General features: G+C 41.1%; 1 pseudogene; it reads right to left on the reverse strand.

Moving 5' to 3' along the window:
• Positions 1-27,917, reverse strand: part of LOC122926135 — a 128,582-nt pseudogene that overhangs the window by 19,025 nt on the left and 81,640 nt on the right.

Below are 27,917 nucleotides of genomic sequence, written 5' to 3' on the forward strand. Positions count from 1 at the left end.
TGTCTTCAGTTCAGTCCTTTTACGGTATTTGGACTAAGAAAAAAAACACAGCATGCTGCATTTTTCACTCCGGCAAAAAATCCTGAACACTTGCCGTAATGCCAGATCCGGCATTTTTTTTCCATTGGAGTGTATTAGTGCATTAAAATTGCCGCATTGAGGGGCGTGGCCAAGCAGCCGAGGGAGATGAAAGCATGAACCTGAGCTCCTGCTCCATTACAGCTTTGCAGACCTGCTAATCCCCATCAGCATCCACCAAACTGACGCCCGCTTCTCCTTCCAAGCCCCTGTATGCCTCCATGATGACCAGAGGCAGGAAGAGCCTGAAACAACAAGGCAAACTGGACTTTTTCTTTGCCCAGGAGAAGACCAAAGATGGCGCCGGCGGGGACGGTGCACGCAGCACACCGGGCTCTAGCCCTTCCTTCTCATCAGGATCGCACTCGCCGTCCGGACCCCAGCAACACCAGTCTCCTTCCAGAAGTTCTTCTGTGGAGTCCCCTCCTGCAGCGGCCTCATACAGACTGCAGAGAATGACGGAGGAAGTCCTTCCCGCTCCCCCTGAGAACGCCATTACTCAGACCTCACCGACTGCTAGCACTGATAAACAGCGGCCACGGCATCGCGGTCCCAGCAACTCTGGTGAGTGTATTTCTCCACCCGGGGGTCAGTCGGGTTCTCCCTCTATACATGAGGCACTACAAAGTCTGCAGACATCAGACCAACCAGCCTCTGGGACCTTATTAAAAGACATGCTTCTAGCATTTCACCACTCCATTACTGCACAGATCGCAAAATTGATTGTCCCGATCCAGGCTACAGTTAAAGAGCTGGGGGATAAAATGGTGCACGTGGAGACCAAAATGGGTGAATTTGCCACTTCCAATAATACTTTAATTGACTCCCATGAGCTCCTCTCTGATGAAGTCACCCAACTTAAAGCTAAGATTGCGGACTTAGAGGACCGTTCCCGCCGGAACAACCTCAAACTGCGGGGGGTTCCAGAAGACATTGCCGCATCTGAATTAGCAGGATACATACAAAAGCTGATACGTTTGCTCCTGCCTAACAGCGCAGAACGCGATTTAATAATCGACAGGGCACACAGGATTGTCAAGCCTAAGCACCTGCCGGATGATGTTCCAAGAGAAGTACTAGCCAGGGTGCACTTCTTCCACATTAAGGAGCAACTCCTCATGGCCGAAAGGAAAATGGAGACTCTCCCAGCCCCATATGAGGGGGTTAAATTATTTGTGGACCTCTCAGCAGCGACACTACAGCTCTGGAAGTCTCTTGCCCCTATTACTACTGCTCTGAGAGCACATTCCATTGCTTACAGATGGTGCTTCCCTGTTAAGCTCTTAATTCACAAGGAGGGCTCAATGGTAGTGATCCGTTCAGTAGCTGAAGGGAAAGCAACCTTTGCTTCATGGAACATTACAGTGGAACCTACACGTGATCCTGATGTTCCTAGACGCCACCATGCATCTGGAGAATGGCAGTTGGTGGAGAATAGACGACGTAAGAAAGCGCATTAAAGGGGACCTTTTTTCTGCTTCTATTTTTATGGAGCAGTAGTCCTACTATCCCCTGTTCTGGCATTTGGCAGGACTTTTTCCCCAATAATTGCGGAGGCGCAAACATGTGCCTTACTACTGTGTTGTGACTCCCCAGTCGATGTTTTTGTTTATTACCTTTCAGTTTTAACCCTTTTCATGTTCTTGGCAGAGTACTACTTTACGCTATGCTTACTTCTGTACATCCTTGGCTGTTGGGGCTGCGCCTCCCTCCACCTCAGGGTATTTTTTGCGTTAATAGCATCATTGATTACAAATGGTACTGAAGCTTAGCACTCTAAATGTTAGGGGGCTGAATAGCCCTTACAAGCGCAACCTGATGTGGAGGGAGGCCCTCTCCCTACAGTGTGACATATTCTGTGCCCAAGAGACACATATAATAGCTGCTGATGCTGATTGCCTTAAACATAGATGTTTCCCAGTTATTCTCCAGGCTCATTGCACCAAAAAAAAAAGAGGGGTGCTGCTAGCAATCAAAAATACAGTTGCGTATACTGCGGTATCTTCTATTGTCGACTCCGGAGGGCGGTACATCATACACGTCTGTTATCTAAACAACATCCTATACACACTGGTAAGTCTTTACGCACCCAATACGCATCCCCAGCGTTTCCTCCAAAAACTTCACAATAAGGTCCAGTCCGTTCAACAGGGAAGGGTCCTTATCTGCAGAGATTTTAATTTGGTCCCGGATGCATCTGTAGACTCCTCCTCCCTCATGAGAAGGAACCCTAATACACTAATGGGCCTTCTTTCCAAAATGGCCTTATCCGATATTTGGCGCCTACACCACGCCATGGAACGAGACTACACCTATTTCTCTCCTTCACATCTGTCATATTCCCGCATAGATCTTGTGCTGGTAGACAGAACTTCCCTCTCGATTATCACGAGCTCAGACATTGGAACGATATCATGGTCAGACCATGCTCCCGTTTTGGTGAAAATTTCAGAACAATATAACCGCCCTCTGAACCCGACTTGGAGAATAAATGAATACTTATTGGCTGACCTGGATTGCCAATCAGAGGTGAAAGTCGCGTTGTCTGAATATTTTCAGAATAATGTAAACTCAGTAGATAATCCGTCTATCACCTGGGTAGCACATAAGGCCTACATTAGGGGCATTTTCATCAAACTTGGACACAAAGCTAAAAAGAAAAGGGAGCACCTCATTACATACCTATTGAACAAAATCCGAGCACTAGAGATTCTGAATAATGCATCACCTGCTTCTAGTCACTCAGAAGAGCTATGCTCTCTCAGGGTACAGCTAGGGGAGCACATGCTGCATAGATACGAATTGTCTTTGAAAAAAGCCAAAGCTATGTACTATTCACAAGCAAACAAAGCAGGGAAACTATTGGCAAGTAGGATTAAATGCAGGGCCCAAAATTCCCGGATTGCTTTTCTCTGGGACTCCTCTAAAACCCACAAAATTTACGACCCGAAAGAGATTGTGAATAGGTTCTTGTCCTTTTATTCAAAATTATATAACCTAGCCGACAACAATGAGGTGGTTCAGCCTTCTGACCACGACATTAGCAATTTCCTTGACTCCCTCTCACTGCCTTCCATGTCTGAAGAACATAAAACTAAGATATGCTCGCCCATCACACTAGATGAAATAATGAGTATTATCAAACAGCTACTCCATCATAAGAGTCCTGGACCGGACGGCTTGTCTAACTCCTACTATAAACTTTTCTCTGAGATCCTAGGTCCGCATCTTCACTCATCCCTAGCGAGGATTATGTCCGATGGTTATATGCCTAGAGAGATGCTAGAGGCCACTATTGTCACTTTACCAAAACCTGGTAAAGAACCGACTATTCCCCAAAACTTCCGGCCTATTTCCCTCCTCAATACTGACCTAAAAATCTACGCCAAGTTATTGACGAACAGGTTGGCGGAGATTATCCCGTCCCTGATTGCCCCTGACCAGGTGGGCTTTGTCGTGGGTAGGCAAATCACTGATAACTCTAGGAGAGTGTTAAACCTCCTCGATAGAGTCAACAAACTGCGAATACCCACAGTGTTCCTTACGCTGGACGCTGAGAAGGCATTCGACCGAGTGAATTGGTCGTTTGCCTTCTCGGTGCTCCAAAAGATGGGCTTCCCTGTCGCCACTATCAGAGCTATAGAAGCACTATACAAGGGCCCTGCTGCCCGAGTTTTAACCAACGGTGTGTTGTCAGACCCTTTTAACCTCTCAAATGGTACGAGGCAGGGATGCCCCCTTTCCCCCCTTATTTTTATTCTATCCCTACAGCCGTTAGCGCAGGCTATCAGACAAACTGAGAATATCTCAGGAATACGGATAGGTGACAGGCAACATACCCTTTCATTATATACGGACGACATAATCCTTTCCTTAACCAACCCAACCTTGTCCCTTCACGAGGTGAGAAAGGTCATCCACATTTACGGCACATTATCATTTTACAAACTAAATGAGAGTAAGTCCCAAGCCCTCCCCCTTTTTATTCCCAACAACACCCTAGACCAGTTAAAACAAACCTACCCTTGGGATTGGCAGACAACAGGAGTTCAATACCTTGGGGTTCAACTTACCCCCACTATTCAAAAATTGTATGATGCAAATTTTCCTAGTTTCCTCCTAGATCTTCAGAAAGAATTGGATAGTATAGCGAAAACAGAACTATCGTGGTTAGGCAGAGTGGCAGCCTTCCAGCAGCATGTGCTCCCTAATCTTCTCTATTTATTCAGGATTCTCCCATTGGACCTTCCCAGCTCCTTTTTTAACACTGTCAACAAGCTACCGAATAGGTTTATTTGGAAGAAAGGTCCACCCCGCATTGCTAAGTCAATAATGTCCAAATTCAGAAAAGTGGGCAGCCTAAACCTCCCAAATATCTATGATTACTATCTAGCTACTAGGTACACCAACTCAAGGAATGGTGGGCCGCTGTTAACCCCAAACACTGGGTCCACATTGAGCAGACCCTTGCCCCAACCCATAACTTAAAGGCAATATTGTTAGCTTCCCTCTTCAAGGAGGTACTGTCACAATCCCTCCCGTATTTACTTTCCACCTCCTTGAAAGCCTGGAAAAGATATCATGGTGGTGGTCGCTTCCATAGCGAAAGTCACACCAATAGAGGCGCTGCACTGCCTCATTCCTGATCTCTCTCTAGAGGGATGGAGGGATGGAGGAGTAGCAACGGTTGCTGATTTGCTCCACCTGGAGGATCTTGACTCCTTTGAGAATCTGCAAAACCGTTTCAAGATACATAAAAGTGACTTTTATAAGTATCTGAGGATTCGCTACCTATTAGCTACTAACCCTACGCTCATTGTACACTCACATGCTGAGCTCCTGAACCAGTGGAACATGACACACTCCAAGTGGAAGGGAATACGCCCTCTCTATACGTTCCTGGGCAACAAAAACTCCTTTGTAAAAACCACTCCCATTATCTCATGGGAACATGAACTGGGTCGCGATATCCCCCCAGCGCAGTGGTCCACAGCTATAAATTATGCGACTAAACAACTGAAATGCGTATCCCACCTTGAAGCTTACTCGAAAACTCTACTCAGATGGTACTTTACCCCTCTGAGACTGAGCCGCATTTATCCTGGCTTGGAGCCACTGTGCTGGAGGGGATGTGGCAGTAGGGGGTCCCTTATACATATACTCTGGAGCTGTCCTCTGCTAAAAGATTTATGGTCTAGCATTTTCCAGCTGGTTGTAAAGGCAGCAGACCGCAAGCTAGATAGAGACCCGGCTTTGGCCTTACTTTTTGCTAATATTACGGAGATCCCGTATAAATTTAGGACCATTGCTATGCATCTGTTCCTGGCCATGAAGTTGGCCATAACTAGGCACTGGAGAAGCCCAACAATTCCGACTATACAGGAAATCATTAACTCAGTAGATACTACTAGATCATTTGCGTTATGCAGATTTGAAAGGGAATGGGCGCAGTGGACCAATCCATCCAATGATCGACAAACAGACATTAACAAACTCTGTACACAAGTGTCGGATACTAACATACCAAACTGTTCACACTGATTGCTGCCTGTGATGTACACCCTAAAAGCCTTGGTTTCAATACAAACTCTGCCATTTTCTTTTCCACTCTTTGGTTATTTTTCCCATGTATACTTTGTTAGACATTGCCATTGGAATGTACTGATGTTATATCAAACTGTCTTATAGATGTAATCATTGGAGTACATATTATCATCTTGCTCCTGCGAACTATAAGAATAATGTACACTAATGTAATATGACCCGATGTTTTCTGTTTTCTTTGGATAAATGAAAAAATCCTCAATAAAGATATATTGAAAGAAAAAAAAGATTGCCGCATTGATGGATTCGGTCTTCCGGTCCGCGCATGCACAGACCTTTAAAAATGTAAAAAAAAAATATATATATACTGAATCCATTTTTCCAGATGACACCGGAGAGACGGATCCGTCTACAAATGGTTTTCGTTTGCATACAGATTGCCGGCGATGGAACTGCCTGCCAGAATCCAGCAATGCAAGTGTGAAAGTACCCTTATCTGGGATTGCAAGGAGAAGGAGCATGAGGAATGCTGTGATCCTTAGCTACAAGGAAGGGATGCAAATGAGCTCTTAACAAGCCCTGCCTCTAATGCCACCAGATGTAAGGCCGCTATACTATAAGTCAATGTTTGACACTTTAAATAGGCCTTGAGACATGACTTGGATATTAAAAAAAGCCACTACCTCATCCATAGACCGCTATTTGGGAGAGATTTCCCCTCACAGTGCAGAGTAGGGAGAACTGACTTAACCGGGTGAAAGGCCTAAGTCAGGATTTGGGAAGGGGGTACAATCTCTCCTTGGGGAGAGAGCGCCTTAAATCGGCATGAGGAGACTTATAAGCCATACATGCTCCTCTGGAATTCTGGAAAGAAAGGGATGCAAATGAGATCTTAACAAGATCTGCCTCTAATGTTACCAGATGTAAGGCAGCTATCCTATAAATAAATGTATGACCCCTTAACCTCTTCCGGACACATGATGTACCAGTATGGCATGATGTCCCGGTACTTAAGGACACATGACGTAAAACTACGTCATGTGTGTTTCCGATCACCGCTGCCCGGCGGGTAGTAATCGGAACAAGATGCCTGCTTAAATCATTGAGCAGGCACCTTGGGTCAATGTGCGGGGGTGTCCTGTGACCCCCCCCCCCCCCCGTGTCGGAAATTGCCGCAAACCGCAGGTCAATTCAGACCTGCGGTTTGCGGCTTTTAAAGGTTGCGGCGGGTGGCGGTGCCATCGGGTCCACGTGGGGCTGTAGGGGGGACCCGATGGCATGGAAGGCAGCCCTGGATCTCACAGGCCGGAAGCTGCATGAGTAATACAGTGTGTATTACTCATACATCCAATGCATTCCAATACAGAAGTATTGGAATGCATTGTAAAGGGGATTAGACCCCCAAAAGTTGAAAGTCCCAAAGTGGGACAAAAAATAAAGTAAAATTGAAAAAATAAAATTTTCCTCCAAAAATTAAGTTTCAAGTAAAAATAAACAAAAATGTAATTTCTCCCCAAATAAAGTTAAAAATGATTGGTAAAAAATAGGGGAAATAAAAAAGTTGACATATTAGGTATTGCCGCATCCGTATCGACTGGGTCTATAAAGATATCACATGACCTAACCCCTCAGATGAACACCGTAAAAAAAAAAAAAAAAAAAAATGTGCTAATTAAACCATTTTTTGTCACCTTACATCACAAAAAGTGCAACAGCAAGCAATAAAAAAGGCGTATGCCTGCCAAAATAGTACCAATCTAACAGTCACCTCATCCCGCAAAAAATGAGCCCCTACCTGAGACAATCGCCCCAAAAATAAAAAAAACTATGGCTCAGAATATGGAGACACTAAAAAATTATTTAAAAAAGCTTTTATTGTGTAAAACTTACATAAGTAAAAATAAAGAATACATATTAGGTATCGCCGTGTCCGTATCGACTGGCTCTATAAAAATATCACATGACATAATCCCTCTGATGAACACCGTAAAAAATTACAAATAAAAACTGTGCTAAATAAACAATTTTTTTGTCACCTTACATCACAAAAAGTGAAATAGCAAGCGATCAAAAAGTCATATGCACCCCAAAATAGTGCCACTCAAACTATCATCTCATCCCGCAAAAATCATACCAGCCCAAAAACTGAAAAAACTATGGCTCTCAGACTATAGAAACACTAAAACATTATTTTTTTTGTTTCAAAAATGAAATCATGTATTGAGGAATTTAGAAGGAAAGTAAACACAATGTTAGTTTATGAGCAAATTGTGTTTAAGAAGAGAGGATGCCCGCAAAAATTAGAAAAATTGTGGGGTCGTTGGAGGTCTAGCACTAAATAAAAATAGGTGAAGTCCATTGAGCGCTGAAGTGGGAGTTGGGGGGGGGGGTGGGAAGGGTATGTTGCGGTTATACTATCATTGTATGGTTGCCTGCTGTATCATAATCATCAGTGGTATTGACTTTGTATGTCAAAATATGGGACATGATACACTTATATTTATAACAATGTTCCATTGTTGTATTTTATTACAATAAAACTGATAAAAAACAAAAAAAAAGAATCATTGTGTAAAACTTACATGAATAAAAAAAGTATACATATTAGGTATTGCCGCGTCCTTGACAACCTGGTCTATAAATATACCACATGATCTAACCTGTCAGATAAATGTTGTAAATAACAAAAAATAAAAACGCTGCCAAAACAGCTAATTCTTGTTACCTTGCCTTTAATATAGAGTAACCAAAAATCATATGTACCCTAAATGGTATCAACAAAACTGTAGGGGAGCATCAGGGGGGCTTTAAATGGATCAAGTGTGTAAAAAAAAAACACTCCAGCAAAATCTGCCTTCCAAAAACCGTATGGCATGCCTTTCCTTCTGCGCCCCCCGTGTGCCCATACAGTGGTTTACAACCACATATGGGGTGTTTCTGTAAACTACAGAATCAGAGCCATAAATATTGAGTTTTGTTTGGCTCTTAACCCTTGCTTTGTAACTGGAAAAAAAATTATTAAAAAGGAAAATTTGCCAAAAAAGTGAAATTTTGAAATTGTATCTCTATTTTCCATTAATTCTTGTGGAACACCTAAAGGGTTAACAAAGTTTGTAAAATCAGTTTTGAATACCTTGAGGGGTGTAGTTTGTAGAATGGGGTCATTTTTGGGTGGTATCTATTATGTAAGCCTCACAAAGTGACTTCAGACCTAAACTGGTCCTTGAAAAGTTGTTTTTTGAAAATGTCTGAAATATTTCAAGATTTGCTTCTAAACTTCTAAGCCTTGTAACATCCCCAAAAAATAAAATGTCATTCCCAAAATGATCCAAACATGAAGTAAACATATGGGGAATGTAAAGTAATAACTATTTTTGTAAGTAGTGCTATGCATTATAGAAGTAGAGAAATAGAAACTTTGAAATTGAAAATTTTTCAAACTTTTTGACAAATTTAGTATTTTTTTAATAAATAAAAATGCTTTTTTTTTTTTACTCCATTTTACCAGTGTCATGAAGTACAATATGTGACTCAGAATAGCCTGGATAATGAGCCCGATCCTTAAGGAGCTAAGTAGGCCTAACAGCTGTCTGCAGATGAGGTGATGGCTTATTTAATATCTGGTAACATTAGAGGCAGAGCTTGTTAAGAACTCATTTGCATCCAGTTTTTCCAGCATTCCAGAGGAACATGTATGGCCTATAAGTCTACCCAAGGAGAGATAGTACCCCCCAAATCCTGAATTAGGCCTCTCACCCGGTTAAGTCAGTATTCTCTACTCTGCACTGTGAGGGGAAATCTCTCCCAAATAGCTGTCTATGGATGATGTAGTGGCTTTTTTAATATCCAAGTCATGTCACATTTTACTATTATGCCTATAAATGAAATTTTATTGCTTTGGTATACAGGTTATTAAACAGTACTGGCAAAATTGTAAGTGTTTGGTCAATAATCTTTTGCTACCAGTGCCGTACCTGTAATTAATAGTGTTGGGCGCGAATATTCGAATCGTGAATATCATCACTTCAAGATTTTGCAAATATTTAGAATATAGTGACATATATATTCGTAATTTCGAATATTCTAGATTTTTTTTTCATCAGTAACCTACCTTCTTGTTTGTGAGCTAATGAGAAGGCTGCAATGTCTTTGTCTGAGCTTAGCAACATCCCTAGCAACCGATAGGAAAGTTGCCTACCCCTACTATTAATAATCTCCCTAGCAACCATTTTCAAAAAAATGTTTATGTTCTGAGAGAGACATTAGTGTCATTGCTGTGCTCTGTGCTTTCCACACTACATTAGATAGATTATATATATATATATATATATATATATACAGGTCCTTCTAAAAAAATTAGCATATTGTGATAAAGTTCATTATTTTCTGTAATGTACTGATAAACATTAGACTTTCATATATTTTAGATTCATTACACACCAACTGAAGTAGTTCAAGCCTTTTATTGTTTTAATATTGATGATTTTGGCATACAGCTCATGAAAACCCCAAATTCCTATCTCAAAAAATTAGCATATCATGAAAAGGTTCTCTAAACGAGCTATTAACCTAGTCATCTGAATCAACTAATTAACTCTAAACACCTGCAAAAGATTCCTGAGGCCTTTAAAAACTCCCAGCCTGGTTCATTACTCAAAACCGCAATCATGGGTAAGACTGCCGACCTGACTGCTGTCCAGAAGGCCATCATTGACACCCTCAAGCAAGAGGGTAAGACACAGAAAGAAATTTCTGAACGAATAGGCTGTTCCCAGAGTGCTGTATCAAGGCACCTCAGTGGGAAGTCTGTGGGAAGGAAAAAGTGTGGCAGAAAACGCTGCACAATGAGAAGAGGTGACCGGACCCTGAGGAAGATTGTGGAGAAGGACCGATTCCAGACCTTGGGGGACCTGTCTGGAGTAGAAACATCCAGAGCCACCGTGTATAGGCGTGTGCAGGAAATGGGCTACAGGTGCCACATTCCCCAGGTCAAGCCACTTTTGAACCAGAAACAGCGGCAGAAGCGCCTGACCTGGGCTACAGAGAAGCAGCACTGGACTGTTGCTCAGTGGTCCAAAGTACTTTTTTCGGATGAAAGCAAATTTTGCATGTCATTCGGAAATCAAGGTGCCAGAGTCTGGAGGAAGACTGGGGAGAGGGAAATGCCAAAATGCCTGAAGTCCAGTGTCAAGTACCCACAGTCAGTGATGGTCTGGGGTGCCATGTCAGCTGCTGGTGTTGGTCCACTGTGTTTTATCAAGGGCAGGGTCAATGCAGCTAGCTATCAGGAGATTTTGGAGCACTTCATGCTTCCATCTGCTGAAAAGCTTTATGGAGATGAAGATTTCATTTTTCAGCACGACCTGGCACCTGCTCACAGTGCCAAAACCACTGGTAAATGGTTTACTGACTATGGTATTACTGTGCTCAATTGGCCTGCCAATTCTCCTGACCTGAACCCCATAGTGAATCTGTGGGATATTGGGAAGAGAAAGTTGAGAGACGCAAGACCCAACCCTCTGGATGAGCTTAAGGCCGCTATCGAAGCATCCTGGGCCTCCATAACACCTCAGCAGTGCCACAGGCTGATTGCCTCCATGCCACGCCGCATTGAAGCAGTCATTTCTGCAAAAGGATTCCCGACCAAGTATTGAGTGCATAACTGAACATAATTATTTGAAGGTTGACTTTTTTTGTATTAAAAACACTTTTCTTTTTTTAGATAGGAAATTTGGGTTTTCATGAGCTGTATGCCAAAATAATCAATATTAAAACAATAAAAGGCTTGAACTACTTCAGTTGGTGTGTAATGAATCTAAAATATATGAAAGTCTAATGTTTATCAGTACATTACAGAAAATAATGAACTTTATCACAATATGCTAATTTTTTTAGAAGGACCTGTATATATATGTAGATAGTTAGTGGGAGATAGTCAGTGTAGGTTATATCCTGATATAGTGTAGCTGTTGCAGTGCAGTGTGTTAGGCAGTGTGATAGGTTCTGCTGTCCATACATACATGCAGACCTGCTAATATGTGAAGTTTCACGTATTGCGCCAAAATATTTGCATCATTAGTGCAATCGTAAATATATTGGAGCACTCTAACTGCATATTAAGCCATTTTTAATGTTCTGCCGTGCCAACCATTTTCTCCAGTCTCAGGAAACTTCTAGCAGCATGGAAAATATAGAAAAAGTGACCCACGCCTGTATTTCGCACATAAGGGTCCATTCACATGTCCGTGATGTATTGCGGATCCGCAATACACCGGGCCAGCACCACTTATAGAACTGCCTATTCTTGTCTGCAATTGCAATAGGACATGTTCTATTTTTTTTTTGCGGAGCCGCGGCCTGGAAGTTTGGGGCCGCGCTCCGGAAATGCGCATGCGGAGAGCACATAGTGTGCTCTCTGCATCCCGTTCTGCCCCATTGAGAATAAATGGGTCCGCACTCGTTCCCAATATTGTGGAACGGTTGCGGACCCATTCGTGGAGGTCTGAATGGAGCCTTATGCCAATATTACATTGCCGATTTTTCGCAATCAAGAAAATAATCTCCAATTCGTAAATATATGACGAATATTCACCAAATATTCATGAAATATTGCAAATTCGAATATAGCCCATGCTGCTCATTACAAGTAATTAAAGCCTTTAGATGCCATGATCAAGTGAGATAACAGCATCTAAAGTGTCAAAAACCCAGAAGCACGAGGAATGGCCAGTAAGGATGCCGGTAATTGGTTTCAATGCTCTCAGCCTCGCTTTAGGAAAACATGGCGCCCGGTCACATGTGCAGCGTGGGTCATGGCGGGTGGGTCTCGGCTGTTTCAAACAGCAGAGATATGTGGCTAATTTCCGCGGCTGGCAATAATTCCGATCACGGTAATTAAAGCCTTTAGATGTCATGATCAAGTGAGATCACATCTTCTAAAGTGTCAAAATCTGCATCTTACCGGAATCCACTGTGGCCAGTGAGGATGCCGGTAATTGATTTCAATGATCTGCTGTGGGAAAAATGTTTGAAGGACTCTTAAGGGACCATATACAGGAGTATGTGACTGTAAATAATATGTGATAACCAACATGGGTTTACCAAGGACAGAAGTTGTCAGACTAACCTGATTTGTTTTTATGAGGAGGTGAGTAGTAGCCTGGACAGAGGGGCGGCTGTGGATGTAGTGTTTCTGGATTTTGCAAAAGCTTTTGATACTGTCCCTCATAGACGTTTAATAGGTAAAATAAGGTCTAGACTTAGCAAGTATAGTTTGTAATTGGATTAAAAACTGACTGAAGAACCATGTCCAGAGAGTTATGGTCAATGATTCCTATTCATAATGGTCCCGGGTTACAAGTGGTGTACCCCAAGGTTCAGTGCTGGGCCTTCTATTATTTAATTTATGTATTAATGATATCAAGGACCGGATTAATAGCACCATTTCTATTTTTGCAGATGACACCAAGCTATGTAGCACTGTACAGTCTATGGAAGATGTCCATAAACTAGAAGCTGACTTGAACACTCTGAGTGATTGTGCATCAACTTGGCAAATGAGGTTCAATGTGGATAAATGTAAAGTTAACCACACTATTGCTGGTTAAATGCACTTGGTGTGACAGCTTGACCAACCACACTACTGAGGGTTAAATGCACTTGGTGACAGGCGCAGCTTGCCCCTGATGTAGTATATGGCCAAAAAATGAACAGACTATTGCTGGTTAAATGCACTTGGTGTCACAGCTTGACCAACCACACTACTGAGGGTTAAATGCACTTGGTGACGGGCGCAGTTTGCCCCTGATGTAGTATATGGCCAAAAAATGAACAGACTATTGCTTGTTAAATGCACTTGGTGTGACAGCTTGACCAACCACACTACTGAGGGTTAAATGCACTTGGTGACGGGCGCAGCTTGCCCCTGATGTAGTATATGGCCAAAAAATGAACAGACTATTGCTGGTTAAATGCACTTGGTGTGACAGCTTGACCAACCACACTACTGAGGGTTAAATGCACTTGGTGACGGGCGCAGCTTGCCCCTGATGTAGTATATGGCCAAAAAATAAACAGACTATTGCTGGTTAAATGCACTTGGTGTGACAGCTTCACCCTGATGTAGGCTTTAGCCAAAAAACAACCACACCATTGAGGGTTAAATGCACTTGGTGACAGGCGCAGCTTGCCCCTGATGTAGTATATGGCCAAAAAATAAACAGACTATTGCTGGTTAAATGCACTTGGTGTGACAGCTTCACCCTGATGTAGGCTTTAGCCAAAAAACAACCACACCATTGAGGGTTAAATGCACTTGGTCGCAGCTTGTGCTGGCGCACCACAAGACACAAAATGGCCGCCGATCACCCCAGAAAAAAGTGACTGACAAACGGTCTGGGCAGCCTAAAAACAGTGAGCAATTGAGTATCAGCAGCTCAATGATCCACAGCTGCAGATCGATCAATTAATCAAGTCCTTTGGAGGAGTTAATCTGCCTAATCTCGCCCTACTGTCGCAGCCGCAACCTCTCCCTATGCTGATCAGAGCAGAGTGATGGGCGGCGCTATGTGACTCCAGCTTAAATAGAGGCTGGGTCACATGGTGCTCTGGCCAATCACAGCCATGCCAATAGTAGGCATGGCTGTGATGGCCTCTTGGGGCAAGTAGTATGACGCTTGTTGATTGGCTGCTTTGCAGCCTTTCAAAAAGCGCCAAGAAAGCGACGAACACCGAACCCGGACTTTTACGAAAATGTCCGGGTTCGGGTCCGTGTCACGGACACCCCAAAATTCAGTATACAAACTATACAGTTTGAGTTCGCTCATCCCTAAACACAAGTAAAATGCTGTAACACTAACGGTATCTTGCAGTACTATACAACATGTTCAATAACACAGGTATAATGGTCACGAATTAGGGAGTGTTGACCAACTGTGCCAACCAACTGGTTTGACATAAGGCTAACGCTTTAATCCCTGTCAGGGATCAGGACTTCAGTGTGGGGAAACAACTAGGCCACTACATCCTGGAATAGTCCCAGTGTGGTCGGCAGTTGACCCAATGGGGTCAGGGACTCTGATGCAAGCACCAGGAGCACAGGATAAAGAAAACACACTAAAACAACTGGTATGTGTGAACAGGTGCTTAGACAGTTTTGGGTGTCCTATCTGTAGAGAACCATGAAGATACTGGTAGACACAGGATTGCATTAGTGAGCAGACTCAAACAACAAGAAAAGGCTTGTTACTAGACAGGTACATGGACAATACAGACCAACTAGATAAACTTGACATTGAAAAACTAGAGGTATGGGAAGACAGGTGGTGCAAGTAAACAAAGAAACACAGATGAGAGATAAAGCAGAGATAACGCAGGCAAGGGCAACAGCCGAGCACCAAGCAATCACGCAAGTAGTCGTCTGAGCACAGTCCAAGGTCAGGGTAGGCTAAGTGTGTGCATATTTCAAATAACAAATCCAGGGTTGGGGCAGGCGGCAAGGAGCAGAATTGTTAGACAGGCAAGATACAGTACATGAGTAGTCAGACAAGAAATCACAACTTTGCTGGTTAACTAGAAAGTATAAAACCTAAAGCTCAGGCACCCCCTCCCCCATGCTGAGAATGCCTTATATACCAAGGGAACCTCAGCCATTGGCTAGGAAAGGATTTTTAGATGCACACACTGACCCTTTAAGAGGCCACAGGTGAGCGCATGAGTGCTGTAAGGGAACAGAGATGGGAGCAATGGATACAGCAACTGGGAGAGGTCTCTGGGTGTCATGGTAATTAGCAGGGCAGTTGTGGGCACGGACGGATCACATAGGAATAATAATAGCGTTATTGCAGTAAAATGCTTTTGCTGTAACTACCCGTTATCTTGCAGTAATATTCAACACATTCAATAACATAGCTATAATAATGCTGTTATTGCAGTAAAATATGTTTGCAATATTATACAATGCTTTCAGTAACACGGGTATAATAATTGCGTTATTGCAGTAAAATGCTTTTGCTGTAACTACCTGTTATTTTGCAGTCATATATAACATGTCATAATAACGGCGTTATTCTAGTGAAATGCTTTTACTATGAAACACGAATCAATATCCTGCAGTTATACACAAAGCATTCAATAACACACTTATAATGCAATTAAATGCTCAATCGCAAATGGTAAATACAAACTCCTTTTTGGAAAAAAGGGGGAAATTCCTCAGTGCTTGCTGTTGCAGTGGTGGCAATAAACCTATGAACTGTAGAAACTATTTTATTTTTATAGAAATATTCATACAGAAAAATCTGAATTTCTTGACAGATTTTGTCATGCAAATCTTGCGAGTAGTGATGAGCGGCAGGGGCAATATTCGAATTCGCGAAATTTCGCAAATATGTTGTAGACTATTCATCATATATTTGTGAACTCGAGAATTGGAGATTATATTCTTGATTGCGAAAATTGGCAATGTTTTATTTGTGTAATGCGCGCGAAATACCTGCGTGGGTCACTTATGCTACATTTTTCAAGCTGGTATGTTTCCTGAGACTGGAGAAAATGGTTGGCACGGCAGAACATTAGAATAGCTTTATATGCAGATAGAGTGCTCCAATATATTTGCACTTGCAAATTTTCGGCAATTAATGATGCGCATAATTTTCGCAATACGTGCAACTTGTGACATCACAACACTATGGGCCAGATTTATCTTTAGCTCAGGTCAGAATAATGGAGTGAAAAAGTCCCCCAAAAAGTCTCAAACGCTAAAACTGCGCACAAATTTGCGACTTTTTTCTGCTCTGCACTATGCTCGCCAGTTTTCTGAAAGTGGGCGTGTTTTCTTCTTATGTAAATGAATATCTAGACAGATTTACTATTGGGACTATTTAAAAAGTCGCAAAAAAGTTTCAAAAAAGTCACAATTTCACTCCAGTGAGGACCATGCTTTACCTATGAGACTTTTTAATAGAACATGCGACTTTTTCATAAAAACTTGCAACTTTTTCGTAAAGATGTGCGACTTTTGTAAAGCTGCTTACTGACGGATAAACTGCTACCGTCAAACTACATTTATTACAGTCTTAAAGGGCCGATCATAAATCTGACTTGGCTAAAACTCACTTTAGCCATATGTGAAAATGGAGTGAGCTGTCAGAGTAATGACAAATCTGGCCCTATGTCTGTAGCAGAACCTATCAGCTACTCTATAGATCTAACCTACACTGACTATCTCCCCCTAACTATCTGAATTAACTTTTATATATATATATATATATATATATATTTATATATAAGTTATCTGTCTAATGTAATAACACAAAGCACAGAGCGCAGCAATGACACTGCTGTCTCTTTCATAACTGCAATAAACTGTAGAAAATAGCTGCTGGGGAGGTTCTTATATAGTAAGGGGTAGGCAACTTTTCTATTGGTTGCTAGGTATGTTGCTAAGCTTGGACAAAGCCTTTTCATTGGCCCAGAAGGTAGAAGTGAAGGATGATCACCTGATGTGTACTGTGTTAAAAAAAAAGAATATTCATCATTACGAATATATAGCACTATATTCTAAATATTCTTGAATTCTCGAATTGTGCTGATATTCATGATAAAAATTTGGAATATAAATATTCGCGCTCAACACTACTTGCCAGCCATATATATGAACAACTGAGACAGTGACCAGTCCCTCACTCACTCTCTATGCTACAATTTACCAGATAAAACTCTAAAATCTACCCAATTATATCTCTATATTCTCTCCCTACAGTGTCCCTGTAGTGTCCCCAGTAACCAGCTTGTGTCTGCAATTATTTTTTGACAGCTACTGCCATAACACATCCTTTCACAAGACTAGCTGGAAACAGAATGGAGTTCCTCCCTTCTGAGCATAAGGACCTGTCTGCATAGTGCCCCCTGATTGGCTGATCAGAGTTATTGTCAGCCCCTGAACCAATCAGGACAAGCTCACTCCTTTTTCTACTATTGTCATGTGATCCTTCATCTTCTTCCTCCCTCCTGTTAACTGTCAGAAACAAATAAAAAAAATGAATTTATTTGGCAGATGATTTTGTTGTGAAATTTGTAACAAATCCTAATTATTTAGAAATTATTCTCTCATCTCTAGGTCATACTTTTGTAGGTTGTATATTTAAAACTGTTTATGTCATATACCTTTTCTGTGAAATGCTCCAAGATTTTTGTCAAAAAAGTCATTAGGCACGTGACAATAGTTGGACATGGGGTTGGCTTTCATTGCTTGGAAAGAGGAATGTTCTACTACAGAGTCTATGGCAGCATCAGCCAGCTCTTTTCCCAGGAATTTACTAATTTTAATAACATTGCCTTTCAAATCCTAAAGCAAAATACAGATGTTAATCAGCATTTTTATCTATTAAAAACAAACAAAATCATCAACATATACATCATACATGTAATCAATGGGCTCTGTTTGGAAAATCAAATATTAAATATATGCTAAAAAGGGACTTGTTCGGCAGCATTACCTTTTTAAAACAGTGGATAAAAAAAATAAAAAAAATAAAGTTAAAGGGCTTGTCCAGGATAGGCAATCAATATCTGATTGGGAAGGTTCCAACACCTTGCACCCTTAACAATCAGATGTTTCAAAGTAGCTCCCTAGAATAAAAAGACAATGCCAGAATTGCACAGTTCCGCCGGTTGTGTAGTGGATGGATCTGGTTACTGTAGCATTGCTCCAATTTACTTCAAAGGGAGCCTAACTGTTCTAATCAGCTCTGTCCACTACACAGCGGACATAGCTTTGTAGTTTTGGTGCCAAATTCCATCATCAGAGCTACTGCAGAACACCTGATCAGCGAAGGTATAGGGTGTCAGACCCCCTCTTGTAAAATCCTGGAAAACCCCTTAAGCTCCTTCATCAATCCCCTGCTGCTACCTTTCCGACCATTACCAGTGCCTAATGCTCTCCAGTCTCCACTTCTGATCCTATTCACAGGAAATTCCTGGAGATGACTGCTTATTCAGTCACTAGCATAGGGGTGACCCTCCTGAGCCAGTATTTGGCTGAGAAAAATATTGTGGCAATTCTTGCATGTTGAACCAGAGCAGTGAGCACAAGTAAGTGTTAGAACAGCAGTGGTAGGGGTTCGGTGAGGGTAAGCATGGCTTGTTTTTAATTGTTACCCTCTGTAAGCTACGATATATGTAAAAAAATGTAATACCTCTGGACAACCTTTTTAAGGCCAATTTCACACAGCATAAAACAGTTGCATTTAGTTTATTACTGCAGCAAATCCTGGCCCAATCACAGGTCTGACCACCCAGACTAACTTTCTCTTAAGTCCTGTGATGCTGCTGCACTGAATATGTGAAAGGGAAAAAATGATGACCACAATATACCTGGAGGCGCCAGTCCGAGAGTACTGGGAATAGTTAGGAAGAAGGAATAGATTAGAGGAGCGGGATCTATATGCCCACTAATTGCCTTGTATGGTATACCAGAACACCATGGTTCACACGAGGATGTCAAAAATATAAAATATATTAAAATAAATGAACTGATATACCTTAACAGATATTCAGAATCACTAGATTATTTCAATAAAATTAGAACAATTTACATAGTGAATTTCACTCATTTCACAGGGAGGATTTCCTATTGGAATGAAGCTCAAGATACCCAAAAGGAATCCTCCCTATCCTGGATCGCCCGTAGAATCTTAGGATGAAGCAGCAGTCCGAACCCTAGATACTTCTTGCAATTTCCTTTATTGGTGTGAAAAGCAGGATATAAAGCTCAACGGGTTTCGGGGAGAATAAATGTTCCCTTCATCAGGAGCAAGTCTATACAGAACTGTATCATTGAGAGTCTTTATAATCATCTAAAAAAGCGCCAAATAAAAGGTCATCTGATGTCACTTACTGTGACAGGGGGTCATGATGACCTCACAGGGGCTCGACCAAATCATGTATATATAGAACAACAATCAAACATACATACAAGGTATTGTCATTAGTATTGGTAGGTCAGTGGGCCTTGAAAAAAAACAGTGCCCTATCATCTGTAGTTCCAAGAATTCCTTCACTTCTACAATAGATTCTAATAAACCTCTTGTCATCGAACCGTCTTCCTCCACTACGAATAGGAACCTCAGTTACATGGGACCAAATTCGGTTTCGACTTAGACCATCAGCCACATTTATTCAACCCCCCATCAATTGAATTAATCTCCTCCACCACCGCAAAGAGTCCTTCTTTACACGATACCAACTACGTTCCAAGTATTGAACAGTTGCTTAATCTATCCATTTATGTCACTCCTAATTCTAAAACCATCAATACAAATGACACTGACATAATAGGACCACTAGAGGCTAACAATATGATCACTACATTGCCCCTTATAACGATTAACACAACAAATATTGTCCTAGAATCTTCCTTGAACATTTCTACCTATTCTAATTCTAGTACACAATCGGAAGCATTCTTAGCCCTACCTACCAATTTATCTGATCCATTACCCATTTTTTCACTCCAACAGGGACTCTCTTGAAAACAGCTCCCCAAAATCAACAGAGCCTCAAAATAACACACTTTTTCCCTCCCCTAACATCATCAAGAAAACGGCAAAAAAAAAACTAGAGGATGCAGAGGAGGCAAATCTAAACGGACAAGAAAAGAAAAAGTTAAGAACGGTACCAACACATTAGAAAATAGAAGGGGGACTCGATTTAATCAGGAAGAATCAAACAACCAAAAAGAAAAAGTGATTTTTAATCTATCTAGATACACTCTAGAACCTAATGAGTTGGAAGTGCTCAGCAAAGGACTATCTTTCTGTCCAACTAATATTCCTGGCCCGTTTGAGTTATTTATAGATCTCAATACATTTATCAGGAAACTTACCTTGAAGCGTCATTTTAAAATAAAGGAACTTATCAAACAACCTACTAATGAGAACAATACAGATATCACATCTAATATAGGAACACATCCCACCTCACCGACTCCTATACCATCAAATCTGAAAAATAAATCTACATTCTATACCTTGGAAAGTAGAGGTGCACATATAGAAAGTTATTATAACATAGTACTGGAGGAACTAGAGAAAATGTGCACGGAAGACCAATCCAATAAGAATAAGAATAAAAATACGGATCATCAGAACCTTAAACCCTGGGAGAGAAGAACCTTGAAAAACCTACGTAAGAACGAGGAAATAATCATCAAAAATGCTGATAAAGGTGGAGGTGTCGTCATTATGGACCGAGAGTATTACGTTAATGAGGCAAATAGGATCCTTTCAGACCCGAATATTATAGAGTCCTAAATGAAGACCCCACAACAATTTTTAAGAAGGTATTAGTCAAATTAATAGACTCAGGGTTCCACTCCAATTTACTTGATAAAAAAGAAAAACAATTCCTCTCACCTCCCCACCCTTCTTTGGCCAAGTTTTACTTCCTCCCGAAGATACATAAATCCATAACCCATCCACCTGGCAGATTCTTTCAGGTATAGATTCACTTACCTCTAATCTATCAGCATATGTTGATAATTTTCTACAGAAACATGTACAAACACTTCCCTCATACCTGAGGGACATTGCTCATCTCATCAACCTTCTGAAACCTTTCCACTGGCAAGACAACTATTTGTGGGTAACCCTCGACGTAGCCTCATTGTATAGTAACATAAAACATGAACTTGGACTTTCGGCTGTAGAACACTACCTTAATCTGGTTTCTACTATGCCGGATCTACAAAAAGAGTTCCTAATCAGATCCATAGATTTTATTTTACGCCATAATTATTTAATCTTTAATGAAAAATTCTATATCCAGAATAAAGGTACTGCGATGGGGACTAAATTTGCCGCATCGTGTGCTAACCTTTTTATGGGCCTTTTTGAAGAAAGGCATGGTCTGCTTGCCCACCACAAGATCAAGTTCTATTGTCATTATATAGATGACATAATTTTTATTTGGGAGGGTACGGAAGAAGAACTTTTCTTTTTGGGAGACCTGAATGGGGACAAGTGGGGATTATCCTTTAGCTTGGAATATCATGATAACAAGGCAACTTTCTTAGACATTCATCTTAAAATTGAATCTAAAAAGATAATCACAGAGTTCATGCTTTAAAAAGGTGGACGCTAATAGCTATTTAGAATATACTATATGTCATCATGCTAAATGGAAGAAAAACATCCTTTTTAGCCAAATGAAGCACATTAGGAGAAATTGCTCTAATGAAAAAACCCTGAAAACTCAGTTATCTATTCTCGAAAAGCGTTTTAAAGAAAAAGGCTACCCAAAAACCTTGATTAAAGGATCGATGGAGAGAGCCCTGAGATTAGATCAAGAAAAAGCTCTACAACCAAAAATTATTAAATCAAGTCTTTCTGGAAGAGTAAAGAGTAAAAATACTCCTCTGACCATTTTTGAGGAGTATTTTTAGCCGAAAAGGAGTACGTAATTTGCGGTAATTCATATATATAGTACACAGGCCAAAATAATGTTAAGATGTTGCTATCTCGGCAAGGAAACCATTACCAGTCTCCTCTATAATGTCTTCCATGCAGAAATAGCAAATTTTGACCTTTTTAAATTTATCTCTCAGAAGACTGAATCCCTACCTTTCTAGAAGCACCAAATCTGTCACGTTAAGATCGGAGCGGTAAACTGTGCAAAACACAATGAAATAAGAAATGAACAGGGACGTCTGGTGGTTGTGGCAGGGAGCAGTGGGTGGCGGTCTGGGACGAATGCATAGGAGGCAGTTATAGGACAGTCTTATACATGGTATATTGGACTATTGCACAGTATAATGTACTTGGCGTCTCTGTACTTTACATCTATGAGCACTGTGGCTTTCTCTATAAGGTCTGAAGCACACGACTGTATCCATTTTGCGGTACGCAAATCACGGATGCGGTCCGTGTGCAATCCGCATTTTCTTGCGGACCCATTGATTTAAGTGGGTCAGCCAGAACAGGAGATGCTCTATCTTTTGCAGCATGGGGATGTGGATAGCACACGGATGTCCATATTTTGTGGATCTGCGATTTGCAGACCTCAAAATGGATACAGTCGTGTAACTGAGACTTAATGGAGGCAAAATGGCGGCCCCTATATCTGGGACAATCTATTGCCTATTTGCCAACCCTCCTTGGTTTTCTTGGAGTCACCCTCTTAGATCCCAGCAGGACATATATAACATTGCACCAATCACAAATCTAATTATGAGAAATTCATTTAATGTGCTAACCAATCATAAGTTTTCCAATAGTCACATTCACTTCATGTTCTGGACGGTCAGGCTGTGGGTCACTTTCTCCATGTGCTCACAGCGTCTTCTCCAGTGAAGAACGTGCGCCCAAACTCATAGCCCACCCCAATGCATCACCATCAGCCCCCCCCAGTCTCCATGTCAACATGCGCTGCGCCCGACTGGCCTAGCATGGACCCGATCATTTTATTCATCCGACCAGGGAAAGCATGCTCAGGCATATAGTGCCCTTGGAGAGTTTGTTGGTATCTAGTTGCTATGGAGTTTGGGCGCACATTCTTCACTAGAGAGGACGCCGTAAGCACATGGAGGAAGTGACCCACAGCCAGCACAAGACCGCTTACCCCGCCAGGCGCCACCCGGTGAGAATCTTGCGCCGCTGCAGGATTTCAGAGCGGTGTGCAGAATGGTCCGGCTGCCCGCTCAAACCGAATAATAACAAAGCTCCTTGCTGTAAGGAGCTTTGTTATTGGTCATTTCAGGCACAGGCAGCATTGCTCCGCTGCCTGTGCCGCTCACAGCGCTCACTGCGCTGATGAAAGGCAGGGAAAGTCTAAAGCGTATTGGTACGCCTTAGACTTTTTTTTAAGGAGTAAAATCGCCTGAAGACGCGTCTATGACGCTTGTACAGGCGTTATTGCGACCTCTGGTAATAAACATTCACAAATCAGGAAAATATTAACCAAACATTGGAATATCCTTTCAAAAGACCCAGTTTTCAAAGATATATTGCCATCTGGCCAGACAGTTACCTTCAGAAGGGCTCCTACCCTAAAAAATTGATTGGCCCCGTCACATCCTTATCTCAAGAAAAGAGAGAAGAGCAATCGACTAACTTCCACCCAAAACAACAATAGAGGGTGTTTTAAATGTTTTAGTAAAAAATGCAAATGCTGCCAGATTATAACCCATAAAAGGAAGACAATCAGTATCCCAGGGTCCGATGAAATCTTTCTCTTAAAACACATTATGGATTGCAGTACAAAGAAAGTCTATTAGAATGCCCCTGCAAACTAAGCTATGTAGGAAGGAACACACAGTGCTTGAGAGAGCAAATGAATGAACAGCGCTCTAATATCAACCGAAAAGTCTGTACACATAGTGTTTTGAGACACTTTTGAACACCACAATAGTGACGCCACTCTTTTAAAAGTCACTCCCCTGGAATGGGTCCCACAGTCTTATCAGCAATTGTCCCGTAAGGAGATGTACTGGATTTATCGTCTTAATACTCTGTCCCCGTTTGGTTTGAATGAAACACTAGAATATACCAACTATTGATCCACTTAGGATATCAATCAATATTTATTTGTATTTGTATTTTTATATGTACAAATTTTTTATCTAATACATGGCTTTTTCTTATGTTCACGTCCCTCTCCACTTGTGTATATGTGTATATATATATATATATATATATATATATACAGACGTGGACAAAATTGTTGGTACCCTTTGGTCAATGAAAGAAAAAGTCACAATGGTCACAGAAATAACTTTAATCTGACAAAAGTAATAATAAATTAAAATTCTATAAATGTTAACCAATGAAAGTCAGACATTGTTTTTCAACCATGCTTCAACAGAATTATGTAAAAAAATAAACTCATGAAACAGGCATGGACAAAAATGATGGTACCCCTAGAAAACACAGAACATAATGTGACCAAAGGGACATGTTAATTCAAGGTGTGTCCACTAATTAGCATCACAGGTGTCTACAACCTTGTAATCAGCCATTGGGCCTATATATATGGCTCCAGGTAATCACTGTGTTGTTTGGTGATATGGTGTGTACCACACTCGACATGGACCAGAGGAAGCAAAGGAAAGAGCTGTCTCAAGAGATCAGAAAGAAAATTATAGACAAGCATGTTAAAGGTAAAGGCTATAAGACCATCTCCAAGCAACTAGATGTTCCTGTGAGTACAGTTGCACATATTATTCATAAGTTTAAGATCCATGGGACTGTAGCCAACCTCCCTGGACGTGGCCGCAGGAGGAAAATTGATGACAAATCTAAGAGACGGATAATCCGAATGGTAACAAAAGAGCCTAGAAAGACTTCTAAAGAGATTCAAGGTGAACTTCATGCTCAAGGAACATCAGTGTCAGATCGCACCATCCGTCGTTGTTTGAGCCAAAGTGGACTACATGGGAGACGACCAAGGAGGACACCATTGTTGAAAACGAATCATAAAAAAGCAAGACTGGAATATGCCAAACTACATGTTGACAAGCCACAAAGCTTCTGGGAGAATGTCCTGTGGACAGATGAGACAAAAATCGAAGTTTTTGCCAAGGCACATCAGCTGTATGTTCACAGACGAAAAAATGAAGCATATCAAGAAAAGAACACTGTCCCTACTGTGAAACATGGAGGAGGCTCTGTTATGTTCTGGGGCTGCTTTGCTGCGTCTGGCACAGGGTGTCTTGAATCTGTGCAGGGTACAATGAAATCTCAAGACTATCAAGGAATTCTAGAGAGAAATGTACTAGCCAGTGTCAGAAAGCTTGGTCTCAGTCGCAGGTCATGGGTCTTGCAACAGGACAATGACCCAAAACACACCGCTAAAAACACCCAAGAATGGCTAAGAGGAAAAAATTGGACTATTCTAAAGTGGCCTTCTATGAGCCCTGACCTCAATCCTATTGAGCATCTTTGGAAGGAGCTGAAACATGCAGTCTGGAAAAGGCACCCTTCAAACCGGACACAACTGGAGCAGTTTGCTCATGAGGAGTGGGCCAAAATACCTGCTGAGAGGTGCAGATGTCTCATTGACAGTTACAGGAAGCGTTTGATTGCAGTGATTGCCTCAAAAGGTTGCGCAACAAAATATTAAGTTAGGGGTACCATCATTTTTGTCCATGCCTGTTTCATGAGTTTATTTTTTTACATAATTCTGTTGAAGCATGGTTGAAAAACAATGTCTGACTTTCATTGGTTAACATTTATAGAATTTTAATTTATTATTACTTTTGTCAGATTAAAGTTATTTCTGTGACCATTGTGACTTTTTCTTTCATTGACCAAAGGGTACCAACAATTTTGTCCACGTCTGTATATATTTATATTTTACACTCAAATCATGTCTATATATTTTTATATATTTTTGTATATTTTTAAATGCTTGAGAAAGGCTCAGGATTTTGAGCCGAAACGTCGCCTCTTGTGCCACTGTGGCTGAATAAAAATTTTTTGAATATATTTTTCTACTGGATGTGCTGTCCATTTCTACATATATATATATATATATATATATATATATATTCTGGATAAATCATGTTTCAATATTTAATATTTTATAATGGGATTTTATTTAAAATACCCATTTTTAAAATATCCATCTATGAAATATCCATAAAAAATATCTATTTATCTTCTTTATGGGGGTATATATGTGGTTATATAGTGGTACCTGTGTAGTTATGCATACTTTTATATATATATATACTCATCTGTCTATTGAATCATTTATACATGTGATACATTGGTTAATCAATGATGTACTTTCGATCTTATGGCCCCCTCTATCACTTCGCTTTTCTAAAGTCTGCCTATCAGTTTTCAAATAGCGCATGATACGGCACGTGCGCACTGAGGCTGAGCGTTCAAACAGGCCGGTATTTTCTCCATGCGTTCCACGACTCGGTTTGGAATTACTCTCTCTTCTGGCGCATGCGCATACACCTCTGCTCACATCAACGATGCATTCCACGGACCGGACATATGGTTTCAAAGCAGGTTTTTTTATTTTTCAAGGCCCACTGACCTACCAATGCTAATGACAATACCTTGTATGTATGTTTGATTGTTGTTCTATATATACATGATTTGGTCGAGCCCCTGTTAGGTCATCATCACCCCCTGTCACAGGAAGTGACATCAGGTGACCTTTTTTTGGCGCGTTTTTAGATGATTATAAAGACTCTCAATGATACAGTTCTGTATAGGCTTGCTCCTGATAAAGGGGACATTTATTCTCCTCGAAACGCGTTGAGCTTTATATCCTGCTTTTTACACCAATAAAGGAAATTGCAAGAAGTATCCGGGGTTCAGACTGCTGCTTCATCCTAAGATTCTACGGGCGATCCAGGATAGGGAGGATTCCTTTTGGGTGTCTTGAGCTTCATCCCAATAGGAAATTCTCCCTATGAAGTGAGTGAAGTTAACTATCTAAATGGTTCTAATTTGATTGATATAATCTAGTGATTCTGAATATCTGTTAAGGTATATCAGTTTTAATATATTTTATCTTTTTGACATCCTCGTGTGAACCATGGTGTTCTGGTATACCGTACAAGACAATTAGTGGGCATATAGATCCCGCTCCTCTATTTGATTCCTTCTTCCTAACTATTCCCAGTACTTGGACTGGCACCTCCAAGTCTATTGTGGTTATCATTTTTTTCCTTTCACATTTTCAGTCTTCGGTTGTGCCTGGTGCCCAGGCACACAAAGAACCACATACGGCAGCCTCTCCTAATTAGTTCTTTTCATCTATTTTCCAATCTAATTAGCATCTATCCAATTATCACTGTCTTAGAAGTCCCACCTTTGGCGCCCTGCCTGACCATTTGATTACTTTGGATTTTTTGCCGAGATTAGTCAAGTGAGTTATCCTCCTTTTTATATTGTCATTTTTTCTTCCCATATCTGTTTACACGCTGCAAAAAATTACAGTTTTCACTTAGATTTGTGGTCACGCACAGGTGCAGAAGTGCATAGGTGTTACACTCCTGTTGATTGTCTAAATTAAGTAATCAGGGAGGGTGTGTAGTATTGCACACTTACTATGTTAAGCAAACATAACAGATTTTAAGAATCTCAGTTATGAGAAAGAGGGGTATGATTATTTTAGGTAAATATGTTATTGTCCATCAGGGGGACAGTAGGCCAGATTATGCTCTTCAAGAGTAGTTTTTGTCTTCCTACAAAAACACTGGGGTTTCGAACCTAGTAAGCACCAATTAGTATGTTAATGAAATACAATTATTTAGGAACTGATTGTATGTAAAAGGT

The sequence above is a fragment of the Bufo gargarizans genome, chromosome 2 (genome assembly GCF_014858855.1).
Source record: "Bufo gargarizans isolate SCDJY-AF-19 chromosome 2, ASM1485885v1, whole genome shotgun sequence".
NCBI lineage: Eukaryota > Metazoa > Chordata > Amphibia > Anura > Bufonidae > Bufo > Bufo gargarizans.